Here is a 13243-nt window from a genome sequence, read left to right as displayed (position 1 = left end):
AATGAGACGTTCGTACATTGGTATGTGTGGTGGACGAGCAAACACACTGATACGACAGTATTGTATTCATCTGAATACTGGCGATATCCACTTTCTGGTAAGTCATTTCCACTTTATCATTCAGATTTGTACATTTAAGGCAGTATACTTTTTTCAGTTGGATTTTTAGGTTTTATTGAAAATGTCATTCGACTGACCACTTAAAATTGCCAAGTCAATAGATATACATTACTCGCGTGACCCTTGATCCAACATGGCGGCCACCAATTTTCTTCGGGGAGACGGAAATACTGTTTATAAAATTATTTTTCATCAACGTCATCCCAAGGAGGTACCAAAACTGTTCAAATATCTCATTAGGCTAACTTCATGTCTGTTATAAAAAGTTCAAAACCATCATACATGTATCTTTTGATACGTGAACTACCTCGCCCATCTACGCCCATGCTAAGGAAGCGTACAGCGTCGGCCGAGATAGCCGACCACAGCGGCAGGGCTTCAAACGCAGCAGACTTAAGACATTCAACAGGTTGTTGTTCACAAGGAAGTTGAAGATAGATACCAGTCAATCCGTCCAGCCTGATGTCCTTCTCATTATGCGTTTGAAACTAAAACATTTAGGTTCCGTAGCAGTAAACTCTCCCATTTATACAATAATACAAATTCATTATGAACCGTAAATCTCCTAAAACGGGCTTGACATAAAGCTTGGATTTTGGCAATCTCCAGCGATCTTTGAGAACCTCACATGTGCATCGAGTGGATTTGTAGTTGAAACTGGCATTCAAACTTAAATTGACCTACTTAATTTGCTTTGTCTAAGGCCTGAATGCAATAGCGCTGTAGGACGAGTTATCAACCCATTGTGCTTGTAGACTTGGTTCAGTGGTTGTTTGTGGAGGCACAGTGACCGTGGTGGAGGTATTCATTAATACCACTCAGGAATTCTTATCTGCTCTGATAATCATAATTTGATTTCCTGGCGTGTTTATTTACTGAATCGCCTAAACCAGTTCCGTGCTCGCGGCTTTTTCAGCTTTTGCTTTTTCGAAAAAAAACCCTAATAAATATAGCCGCTCTCCATAAACGAATCCATTGACACCTCCGAGCACGGTCCTTTACCGCAGTAGCTTTGTGATGTAAATCATATTTTCTACCTCAACGAAATAACCGTGACCAGAAAGTCATTGTCCGTGTGTGTTCTACGACATCTGTCAAGTGAGTGTCTTTTCGCAGCAGACTCGGAGGCAGTATTGAGAACTGTCATCAACTATCCCCCAGTGGATTTTATTTTTCCAATGATGAAAATTTGTACTATAGACCCTATAAAGGATTTATGCTTGTACCTATCAGTTACGTGGCATTTTATTCATAAGTTAATCTCCACAACGATACGGATTCGAACGCCACTTGGCAGATGCATACAAGTTTAATGTTTCAGATCTTACATTGCCGCCTTCTCTTTTTTCCTCTTGAAAGTCGAATAATAGAAGATGTGCAATATTTTGTCTAAAAAGTACAATATTTTGTCTTTGTAAAAGGAAAAACACATAACTGAATATCATATAGGGTAAGCTTTTCAAGAGCTATCTAATCTTATAAGAGTTAAAATGCCCGTCATCATAATAATCACGCTTTTTTGATAGGTTAACAGAAAACAAACAAACAAACAGACAGACACTCGGATATGTAAGCATACATACATACATACATACATACATACATCATACATACATAATACATACATACATACATACATACATACATACATGCATACATACACACATACATTATACATACATACACACACACACATACATACATACATACATACATACATACATACATACATACATACACACACACACACATATGTAAGCATACATACATACATACATACATACATACATACATACATACATACATACATACATAGAAGTTATGATGAGGGGACGGAGTATCAGGGATTGTTCATTATGTGAAATGTGCCCCTTCCTTGTTGAAATGCGAGTATGACCCTGGTAGAACTGCTAGCTTTGTCATAAACAAAAGATCTACAGATATTAAGAATGATTACTAGACGGACATTCATTACATGGTGGATGTTTTGTTATGTTGTCACTCCGTCTCATTCATAATAAACACATTTATACATTTAAAACTGACGCAATTCACACACTGAGGGATAGCTACTGTGAGTCTGATAGGATTGTTCATTCGTCATTTGACCCTCCTCGGGGCTGATTTGTAAAATATATCCTTCGGTCCATACCTTCATATAACGACTGAATGCTCCCTTAGTTGACGTTTCGACGTTATGATATGGTTGGTTGACACCGAAATACGATGCGAATAGAAATAGTGTTTTCGACAGTTAGAGTCACCAGACCGCTACATCTTGTTTGTACAAACTTTAAGAACTTTGCAGAATGCATGTCAAGGCAACAAAATCGTCAGACCGAATCAGATCTTTTATTCTGATCTTTGATCAGTCATTTCCAACGAGAGGACACGTGATACTGGCCAGACCATATCCACGGCTTTTTTTTTGCTGTCACCAGGGAGACAGTGGACATTGTGTAAAAGTATTTCCTTCTTCACACGAATAATTAAGTGAAATTGTGTCTGCAGTATTTCAACCGTTTAACGGTCCCAAAGGGTGCTATTGAGATTTGGCAACAAACATTTTCAGTGACCCACCATGGCCTTCTAATCTTATTTGTGATTGGTCCATTTCTACTCCTGCAATTCGTTTAAATCATATGTGTTCATACTAACAACCAATCAGATCCGGATACGCTTCTGGCTATTTAATTAAATCTTACATAGCCTAAGGGCTCTTATTAGTGTAAGTTAAGCTTAGATCGCCTGTAGACGCCCTAAGTCTACGTTATTTCACGCATCTTTGAAACTGTTTGTAACCAAAACAGTTTTCCAGGTCGCTTTTCCTTGTCGGGTGATGATAGTCAGCATATCTTCCGTCTTTCCATTGTTTGGTAGTTTAGAACCTCCTTCAAGACATTCTCCGTCTCATTCTCCATCTTCGAGACATTGGCAATCGTCATTGCATACTCTTACGACCCAATTTCTCAAACAACCAACTTGAAAGCATGGTAAAATAAGCAATACTCATCGTCCCATCTACTCTCTGTGGATAAACATCCAAATCCAAAATGTTGAATTTTTGATAAAATTGCTCGCCATTCTATGTGTGAATGTATGATCTTGATCTGCGTTGTTAAAACCACGGTTATTATTGCCGTGGCTAAGCAATTACACACGTATTTATGACCAATCCTGAGTTTTTTCATATCAGGTTAATCTTATATCACCGCCTGCAACTTAATAACATATCGAAAGCGTCAAGGAAGTGTTTTGCACGTACGTAACATAATGGTCGTTAGGTAAAATGCGATAAATCTTTCGAGAAGTGTACATGTTTGTCTGTGCGAAGGGCCCCTCCTATGTGATTAATGGTGTATCCCTTCATTTGTATTTCGGGACATCCTCGTAATCAAAGTTGGATCGTACTGTGTCTTTGCTTTCGTTTTGTCTTGGTCTATATCATGCTTGCCAGAGTCTACATTGAACATTTTTAGAATCCTTTCATGATACAGTTAAAAAAAAATCGATTTTTATCCTGGGTACCGACATGCCATAAATAGGCAATGTCGTATATAACTGGTTTGCACGAAGGAAGTGGCTTGTTGACCTAATTTGTCACGACCATAGAAATAAAAACAGTGAGCGGTATTTTCTTTTGGCGCGGGTAACGACGGTTTTGAGTTGCAAAGACTTTGATGATTCTTTTGAATATAGCATGCCATGCACTTTGAAGTTGCCGTTCCGTCAGACAAAGTAACCCCTGACACGCGTACTGATATTACCAAAGTAATAATCACCAATAGCTTGATAAGATCTCTCGAACAATCACAACAATCTGATAATAAACAATCATGCAATCATTTTTGCACAAAATTTCCATCCATAAAACTAGACTCGTAAAACACTGACTGTCTCTCACAGGAATAAATTGAAACATTTAAATCATAGACGGTAGAAACAAGGGTGCTTGCGAATACCGGTTCACGGAAAGGAGATGGAAATCCTGTTTTGTATTCTTAGGTAATAAAACTTCAGTCATTTTCAAAGTTAAGTGTCAGCGTTAGCTGCTCCATGAGGCTCATTATTGTCCAACCAAGAAAATTGTTTTGAATCTGATCAAAGCTAGCAGACCTAAAGCTGCTATTTTATCAGAGATTTATAATCATCACAATGGGCGTTTTTAAGTTGCAGACGATGTAAGATCACGACCTTGAAGAAAATACGCGTCAAAGATGACAAATCCATCTTTTGACCCCAATGACTGTCCAGGTTGACGCATCATAGCATGTCTGCAAATCATGTTATGCGATCGAATCATAAACAGTCCCTAATGTCGGCACAAGACAACTGATTAGTAGGGGCGGATATGTCCATTTATTTTGTGCGAGACTTCGCGAGAAACAGAATATCGATAGTCGACTGACTTTCACATGTCAGTAGGGGATCCTTCGAATCCCTATTCATGTAATCAGCAAAAAGTAATCTAATAAATGCGGAAATTCGTCGCTTTATGTAAACCGGGAAGAGAAACATCAAAACAAGCAGCTTACCACTTCCCTTATTAAGCTACTGTCATAAATCATTTGCTCCAAGGCGACAATATTTATTTTCGTAGCATACGAGCGGAACACGACAACGTATGACGTTGCCACCGACTTACAGACTAGCTGTCGAAAATTGATTTAAGGTAGACCACCTAAAACCCCATCCGAGGTTTTTCTACACAGTGTAGGCAGATGGGATGGAAGTTGTCTATGGTTGACAATTTTTAGGCATCTTTCAATAAGTCGAACAACATCAGCAACTGCTCGTTTGCAACAATATTCGTGAAAAAAGGGTAAAAAGATAGCAATAATGTCCCTTTGAGGTTGAATGCGCCCCATGCACTGATATTCGGACTTTAATACATAACAAACTTTTACAGTAGTGTTTTGATCTTGTGGGAGCCAATTTGAAGCTCATGGAGTAAGTCAAGTTTCATCAGCTTACATTTCTTAAAATAGAAAATCCGGCTTAGGGCCTATATTTGTTAAAATCGGAAATGTGATTTTCCAAATATAGGCATGGCCGCCATTTGAATTTTAAGTGTGTTAAAGTTTTTGAAATTGTTTCTCTAGTGCCAAATTTTGCTTAGGTTAACTTTTGATTTTCATTCTTTATTCCGAAAGTGACAGTTTCCTTGTGGGTTATTTCACGTTTTTAGATTCTTAAAAATAATATCTGTCATGGACCAGAAGTATTTGAAGATAACTTGTCTTTTTCGGCAACTGAACTCGATCATGAAAAAAGGGAATGTAACTTTACATAATTGTGAATTACTGTTTATCTTTTATTCATGTAGGATTTATTTATAAATAGAATGAAGGAAAATGGGAGGCAAATCAAGTAAATCAAAGAAACCGAAAAATAAGGCTAGGCCAATATCAAACCCTCCATTTGTTGAAAATGACGGACAGTCGCAGGCGCCGTACAATCCAGCACACAGCCCGCAAACGCAGACGCTGCCTGCCATCGTCAACGCGCATCATCATTTCAAGGCCAACCAACACATTCGTATCAACCTAACCAGGTGAGGGGGGCTGTTTCATTGCCCCATAAGCAAAGACAACTGCCAGCTCGTCCCCCTTCCATGTTTTACAAAGGAGCCACCGAAGGTGAGAATCTGCAATTTCTATCACTCGCTCTTAAATCCACTGGTTTTTAGATGCCTGTTGTCAAGCCAACCGGACTGTCAATTAAACGAAGAACGTTATCAATGTGTTTTTTACCGTCATCAATCTAATCATTTAAAGTCATGCACGATATATGCCTGGTAATCTACCACAAATGAAATATGTAGAGATTCAACGCTAACCATCTCCTCTTCTTTACTAGAATTTCGAAACGAATCACAGCTTTGAAAATTCACAAATATTGTAGAATTTTTGAAATGTCGAATAAGGGATTGCAATGTCCTTATGTAGCTGGAAATTCAAAAGGACCAGAATGAGATTGAAGTTGTATGAAGTTGTTTAAGCTTGTCTGAAACCACATAACACATAGTTGAATGATTTCCCAACACGTCGACACAAGCTTATTACGTCGACAAAACATGTGTATGATTGATTCAATAAAACCTGTCTACGCCATGCGATTATGTTATACAATGTGCATTGCACCAAAACATCAGAAAATTTAAATCACATTTTGTTCAACGACATACAATTCATTTATTTTTATCGCTAAATCACCAGGTGAAGCTAACATCTATGTAGCATTATTCTCCTACAACGCCCTCAACAACGATGACCTGACATTCAAAAAAGGCGACAGATTCAAGATTATGGAAAAGGGGTAAGTTAAAAATATCAAGAGTATTCGATAAAGTTTGCCAGAAGACATATTGTAGGTTCCAAAACTTTATTGAGCATGCATGAGAGTTACATCCATAGCTGTACTGGTGTACATAGACAGTTTCGAAGCACACCCTTGAGAAAAGAATCCCTGACCAGCTTATACTACTTCTACTACCCATGAAGTAGCAGACACAGCTGTGTACACTGCAGACTAAGTCTTAAAAGCGCGAAAAAAGCTGCACTGTGACTTTTGCAGGCACTTGATTACTAGTATTTTGTTTGCGCACGCGTAGTAGGGGCAAGAAAGCAAAGCTGGATTCTCCAACATATAATCCAACCTTGTCGTGGTTTTTCTCGCAAGCTAGCCGTGACGTGTAGACAATCGTCTGCCAATAGTGGTCTGTATATGTATCAAATTTATTATATCCTACTTTAAGGCTGATTTAGAACACGGGTTTTCGAATTATGAGTGAGAGACGACGTCACTAAAGATGAAATTCGTCCGCTGGAACAGGTACAAATATGGAGTTCTACAATTTTAAAATACCTTACACCTTCACGTATACGCACGGCTTTCATGTAACCCCGCTTCAGAGTAACACGTAGTGAAGGTCGGTCATAGTTCTGATGTCTAATTTTACGATGAAACCTGGATTTCACTGTGCGGAACCTACAGCCAGAAATATGTGCAGATAAGCACAGCTAACAGATTGCAATAAATCCTAGTCTTGGGAGTAACTGACTCGTTATATCAACCGGAAACATCAAAGGATATCACTTGCTTTCAAAATAGAGCCCGAAGTGATATCACGGATATTTTTAAAGCAAACGAGACACGGAAGGCATGAATGGAGACATACGTTCAATGTCAAGGTCGCGTAGAAGGGACTACCACGATGACGTCATCGTGTGTATGACACTAATATTTAATACCCGGACTTAATAATAATTTATTGTTTAAAGACCACTACACACCTTGTCTCTGAGTTTACAGCCATCGATTTTTCTGAAGGTAATAAAGGTTACAGACCGAAAATTTGGAAGCAAATCAATAAATAAAAGTACGTAAAAGTCACGTGACATACAAGGTCAACTTGCGTGTCTGTGCTTTTTCATTTGCCGACAAAGTTATCACCGCCATGTAATATTAGCAGTACTAACTTTATCAGTCTTGATCACGTCATTCACGTGCATATTTCAGGCATCCGGATCCAGGGTAACATGATTTACACAACTGTAATGCCAGATAGCATTTGAGCAAACGAAACTTGTCTGCAGATTACTCGGGTGAAACCATAGTAGCGTCAACCGTACGTGTGATGAACGGTTTTATTTATATTTTTCGAAGCCAGCAGTGTTTGTCCATCACGCTACCACCTGAGTTTCTTGAAATTAAATTTCTTGTGAAAAGACAAATACAGTATTTTGTTTTCTTTTGATTTGCGAAATTTGTCACTTTTTGTTCTTTATCCTTTTCTGTGATTTTTCAAGTTATTTGATAGCTTATACTATGTAGGCCATTCATGTCACCCGTGTTTGATCTATTATTCAGAACTGTGGTTTTATCACGTTGGCTTGGTAAATTCTATTCAAATGGTAATATTTCTTTATGTTTACGAACATACAAACTTTATCAGATTTCGGCTCATACCGCGATGACTCGCATTCTGTTTTTTCTTTTGAACAGCACACTGAATAAAATATTTCTAAAATTGAAAAATAAAGAAATGCATTCCTTGTAAGAGGCATTTCTAATTCTATGAGGTCATGTTTTATTCGCCCTGAGTCGATCCTAACAATGTCGTGTTATTTTAAGCCACATTCAAGTGACCGAGGTAGGCAAAGCATGATGGGAATGATCGCGAAAGGAAGCGGAACTGTTCCTTGTTCAAGATGATAATGCCAAGATAAGGTTACTAGTGTAGGTATGATATAAACATGTCAATAGACCCTTTGTAGGTTTGGACTTGCTATCTCAACACTTACATCCGTATTAGAACAAACAATACTCTGTTTACTTTACTAATCGAAATAACAAAATGCATCGAAATTCTTTATTGCAGGGAATTCCTCCCCGCTATAGTAATAATCTTACAAAATGTCGTATTGAATTAATTTGTTTTGTATTTCCCAGCCGTATTCTCATGATGCTTCCAAGTCAATCTTTGGCAAATTAATTTTTGAATTGCTCTCCTTTTAGAAATTAAAGTCACCAGCTCCATATATGATAGTGTGACTTTCACAATAAACTGCGTGGAATCGATTTCAAAAGTCAATTCGATCACTTTTTTATATTCCGAGTTAAAATATTATCTGATCACATGTACAACAAAACTTTGCTTACACATAATAATAGTGGTTTTGCATAAAAAGACATTATGAAGACCCGTGCTTTCTCTAGTGCGTATTAGTGTTAATTCATCATGATTTCCCCAACCAGAGATTAAAGCAGAATTTCTGTGCGGTATACGAAGCTGCTAATATAATAATCGCCTGAGTTTTAGTTTTGAATTTTCTGCTTGGAGTTTATTTTGCAATGAAGATAGCAGTATCTTCAATTTGGTTTTACATAGTGATCGAAATTATGACTGCCGCGTATCTACTTGCAGGAGAGCATACATAGTTATTTTATTCGTATAATTTTCGAGAGTATGAATCGACAGACTACAACTCAAAATTTAATTATGTATTTCAGATTATGGGTGGATCACGAGTTATCTTGAGGGAGTGGTAAAAATTGAGGATTTGGCTCTTAAAGGTTACCTAAAAGGATTGTGCACCAACGTTTGAGTTTTATGAAAGTAAATTCACATTGAGGTGGACTACTCGAGAGTGCGTCAATGCAACATGACCAAAATACATGTTAGTAGTCTGAATATCCCTCTAAGATCCATTTCTTAGCAATATTTGTTATACTTGCCGCCACAGTTTTTGCAGAGATAGATATCATTAACCAGAACCCATACCAGCTTGCAAAACGGAGCAATCAAAATGGGTCACAAGTGTGAGGAGTCACCCCAACCTTTAAAAAAAGCTGAGTCACTGAAGGTGGAACAGAAAATTAATAAATACCCTACATTGTACTGGGCAACACTTTATTGAAGCAACTAAGGCAGTGACACCACTCCCACCCTACCCCCGCCCCCAGTTTTCCTTTTACTAAAACCCGTGTAAGAAATTCCATTGATAGTTTGCGGGATTATTTTTGGGATCCCGAAACATTACACAAAAGCGTGGACCTCATAGAAACAGAATAGCTCCGTCATTTACAGATCTACGAGAGCAACTTACTTTTCAACTGTCAGTTAATAACCGATAACTCTGCAGTCATGTAGTTGTTTATGACTGTGCAACAATGCACGGGTCAAAAGTCTGCAACATTATTTATGATGCAAATGACCTGAAGTCACAGAGTGCGTTCCACCAATTATCTAGCGGCTGAAGCCATTAATGCAAACACTGGCGCGTCATCTCAGGTGACAATTAATTGTCGGGACATATTTTTCTCTTAAAACTAACAATCATGTTCTTCAAAAGTCATAATTATGGAAAGTTCACAGTGTTCGAGGGTTAGGTTCAGACTAGACTGAAGTACAGTGAAGGACTGTTGAGGGCAGTATTTTCGAAAACTGAGAAGATGAAAAGCCTATAGGACCACTTTGTTTGTCATGTGAATCGTCATCTCTGTCCACATATCACGAGACGTGGAATCCCTGACGAGAGTATGTCTCCACATTGCCGTAGACGATATATCGAAAACTATCACCAGATGCAAGACAGTTCATCTTCCAGCTTCTAATCACATACTTCGAGACTAATTGGAGCGAAACACGCAAGAAAGTTCTCTATCAGGTTGAATGAAAACCTGACCCTTTAACTTTCATATGTTTTGAAGGAAACATTCTAAAGCAGCCTAGAAAGTTAAAAAAACAAAATGGAAACGTTTTCAGGGACTAAAAGTTACTGGACATGTTACCTTGGCATTTACTTAAATGTGACATTCTGTCAGTGGTTTTCTGTGAGAATTTACTTATTATATGCCATTTGTTTTGCAAGAAAAGTTATTTCCCGATCAAAAATGAATACAAAGTGAAAACTTGACATTGCAACAGATATAATTATTTTCATTGTGAGCTTAAACACAAGATTGAGATTTTACGATAGGAAATCTGATTTTTTCCAAGCCGGCGAAAACACTGACACAGAAAAATGTATTTTCTTTTTTCGGAAATGGGAACTTCTTGTCATCACGCAAAATAACAATCAGAAGATGCAAAAAATAAGATCGTTGCCACCAACTCTTGTCAATATCACTATATCGAGTACAGTTCAATTTTCACCATCGGACATATGTTTCAATTTGCTTCTTCCAGTATAGTTCACTTAAGGAACATGTAAATTATAGGCAAAATATGTAAAATTATTTAAATTCGTATACTTATTCTCAAAACTAAAATTGCCTCCCACTTTAGATGTGCTTCCCAGGCCTGGAAGGCACATCAAAGTGCCAGTACATGTTTCTGTCAAGAAGGAATCGTTCCCCTGGCGGTGTCTACATGTCGGTCTTTATCCTACGATGCATGGGGTGCTAACTGTTCAATTCCATGTCGGACATCCAAGATCTAAACTTCCATTTCTATGCAACTCCGCTTCCCTCCGTAACTTTAAATTCATCATACTGCAAGAGGCTTTCTTTTAGGATAATAAAACTTACTAGGTACAGTTTGCCAGCAGAGGTACGAGGAGAGGACGACAAATAGCGAACGAGATGACTTCATAAAATGGCCAAGATACGAGAATTACGTTAGCTGGCTGTACTTTCATTTCATGACGCTCAATCGTATTAGAAAGGACTTGAATAAAGAATTGGGGGATTTTATAAGATATTATGCCTGACGAAACCTCGAAATATGGCATATTATTATTTTCACAGCAGTAATTTTGAAACGAATTTTGTAAACTGTCGGGCGCTTTGTTGGTTTCTTTTGGTATACATTTTGATGAAATATCTGTGCACATGTCACATGTATGTCCGTTCAAATTTATCGACATATCTCTACGCGAGAAATAAAGAAACCTGTTTAAAGTTGCAAAATACTGAACTCGGGTCCAGAACTTGAAATAGAGTTTTCTAAATGTTTTTGTCGTTCTGGTAAACTTGCGCAACAGAAAATGTTCAATTTCAGAAAGTGTTTGTTCATAGTTCTCATTTCAGCTGTCCAAGTACTAAAACATGAAGATATCGTCAGTTCTACCATAGACCCTCGAGAAAAACCTTTCTGGAGGGTCTATGGTTCTACCGAAATCTTTCCAGACAAACCTTTGACGTCGGCATAGTATAAATTAAAGCTTGACTGCAATGTCTTGTCTGCCCCGCCTCTTGAAGATAGTGAATGTTCTTTGGAGGCAACATTTAAGAAGTAGGAACTTGCAGTTGTATGAAGATAGTTCAGACGCAGATTATTGCAATTGTTGTGGTTAATGTAATTATGTGTATCTAACTGTAAATAAAGCCTAGTATACACCTCGAGCTGATTTCATGAATTATTAAAAATGACAGTGTGGTAACACATCCGTCCGCGGTATGTGCACAGATGTACACACGACAGCTGACCTTTCAAAGTGACAAAAAGTGTGAAAATTACCAGTGTCTAATTTATTCATGCCAGGATGACGGTTTTTGAATAATTTGTTTTTCTCGGTTTATTCTTTTGCCCTGCATTGTTCAAAAAACATGTTCCAGGTGGAAACTTTCCATTAATTTTTGCCTTTACAAAGAGCATTTTCGCATTTCTTTGACTCCGTTTTTTACACGTCCTTTTAAAGTACATTGTACTTAGGAAAAACTTGTGAGAAAGCGTTTTATGGCAACATGGACCGAAGATTTCGAAACCACAGATAAAGTTTGGTTATTCATTCAGAGGTACATAAGATACGTGCAATATTGAATACAGCCGTGCGGTAGTCAGGCGTATCCCAGGCACACCTGACGCGCTGCTCACGTTGTCTCACGCTGGGACCGCCAGGCATTTAAAAGCCTGGTGGCAGGGGTTAGAACGATCTCCCGGAATCAACTCACTGGTCGGCCTTTGGCTGAGGTGAGACTCTGGGAGTGTGTATGGACCAGGACCCGTCTCTCACCTCCCTTAACGGCCGTAATGTACCCCGTAATAGGGTGTGGGATCTTCTGTGCAGTAGCATATCGCCGTTTTTTCCTTTTACTTTTGGCATGTAATTTCAATAAAGTCTTTTTAAATATATATATAGGGAATTTACGCATCAAATAAAATTGAAACGTACCATTTTAAAGTGAGCTTTAAAAACAATTGGACGCTTCTATACAATTTGCTTGCATATGTAGGACTTCTTGAATTTCCAGGGATTTGCTTAGAGGAAGTATTAAACTCTTACTCAGCTATATTAGCGTAGATCAAAAGCCGTTCAAGATAGAGGTTAGAGCATTACGAACAGATAGGGGGTAACATATCCACTAGGTGTCCTCTTTACTTCTAATGCTGAAATAAAAAACATTGAAGCGAAAGTCGAAGCAAAAGGTGTGAAGTTAAAAAGTTCTTTCTATCAGATGGGTTTTTAGTACACCGGAGTTTGAACAATTCGTTTGCAGCGTCGTCCGTTCTAAAATTTTGCCCAAATCACACAATAGGAAAAATGTGTCCAAATTGCATACCGTTACGGATTGCTACGTCATAGTTATAGCGTTTTAGGGTATTTTTTCATACATCGCAGCAAATCTGTGAAAAATTCGAACATTGTAATTACTCGGTAATTCCTCTTACACTCTG

The 13243-nt window shown here is 38.1% G+C and overlaps 1 pseudogene; it reads left to right on the top strand.

The window, feature by feature from the left end:
• LOC139134141 (tyrosine-protein kinase Yes-like) overlaps nt 1-13243 on the top strand; it is a 23032-nt pseudogene continuing 9789 nt past the window's right edge.

Source organism: Ptychodera flava, chromosome 5, assembly GCF_041260155.1.
Source record: "Ptychodera flava strain L36383 chromosome 5, AS_Pfla_20210202, whole genome shotgun sequence".
NCBI classification, from domain to species: Eukaryota; Metazoa; Hemichordata; class Enteropneusta; family Ptychoderidae; genus Ptychodera; species Ptychodera flava.
Note: the sequence above shows the minus strand (reverse complement) of the source record. Positions and strands in the feature narration are given on the sequence as shown.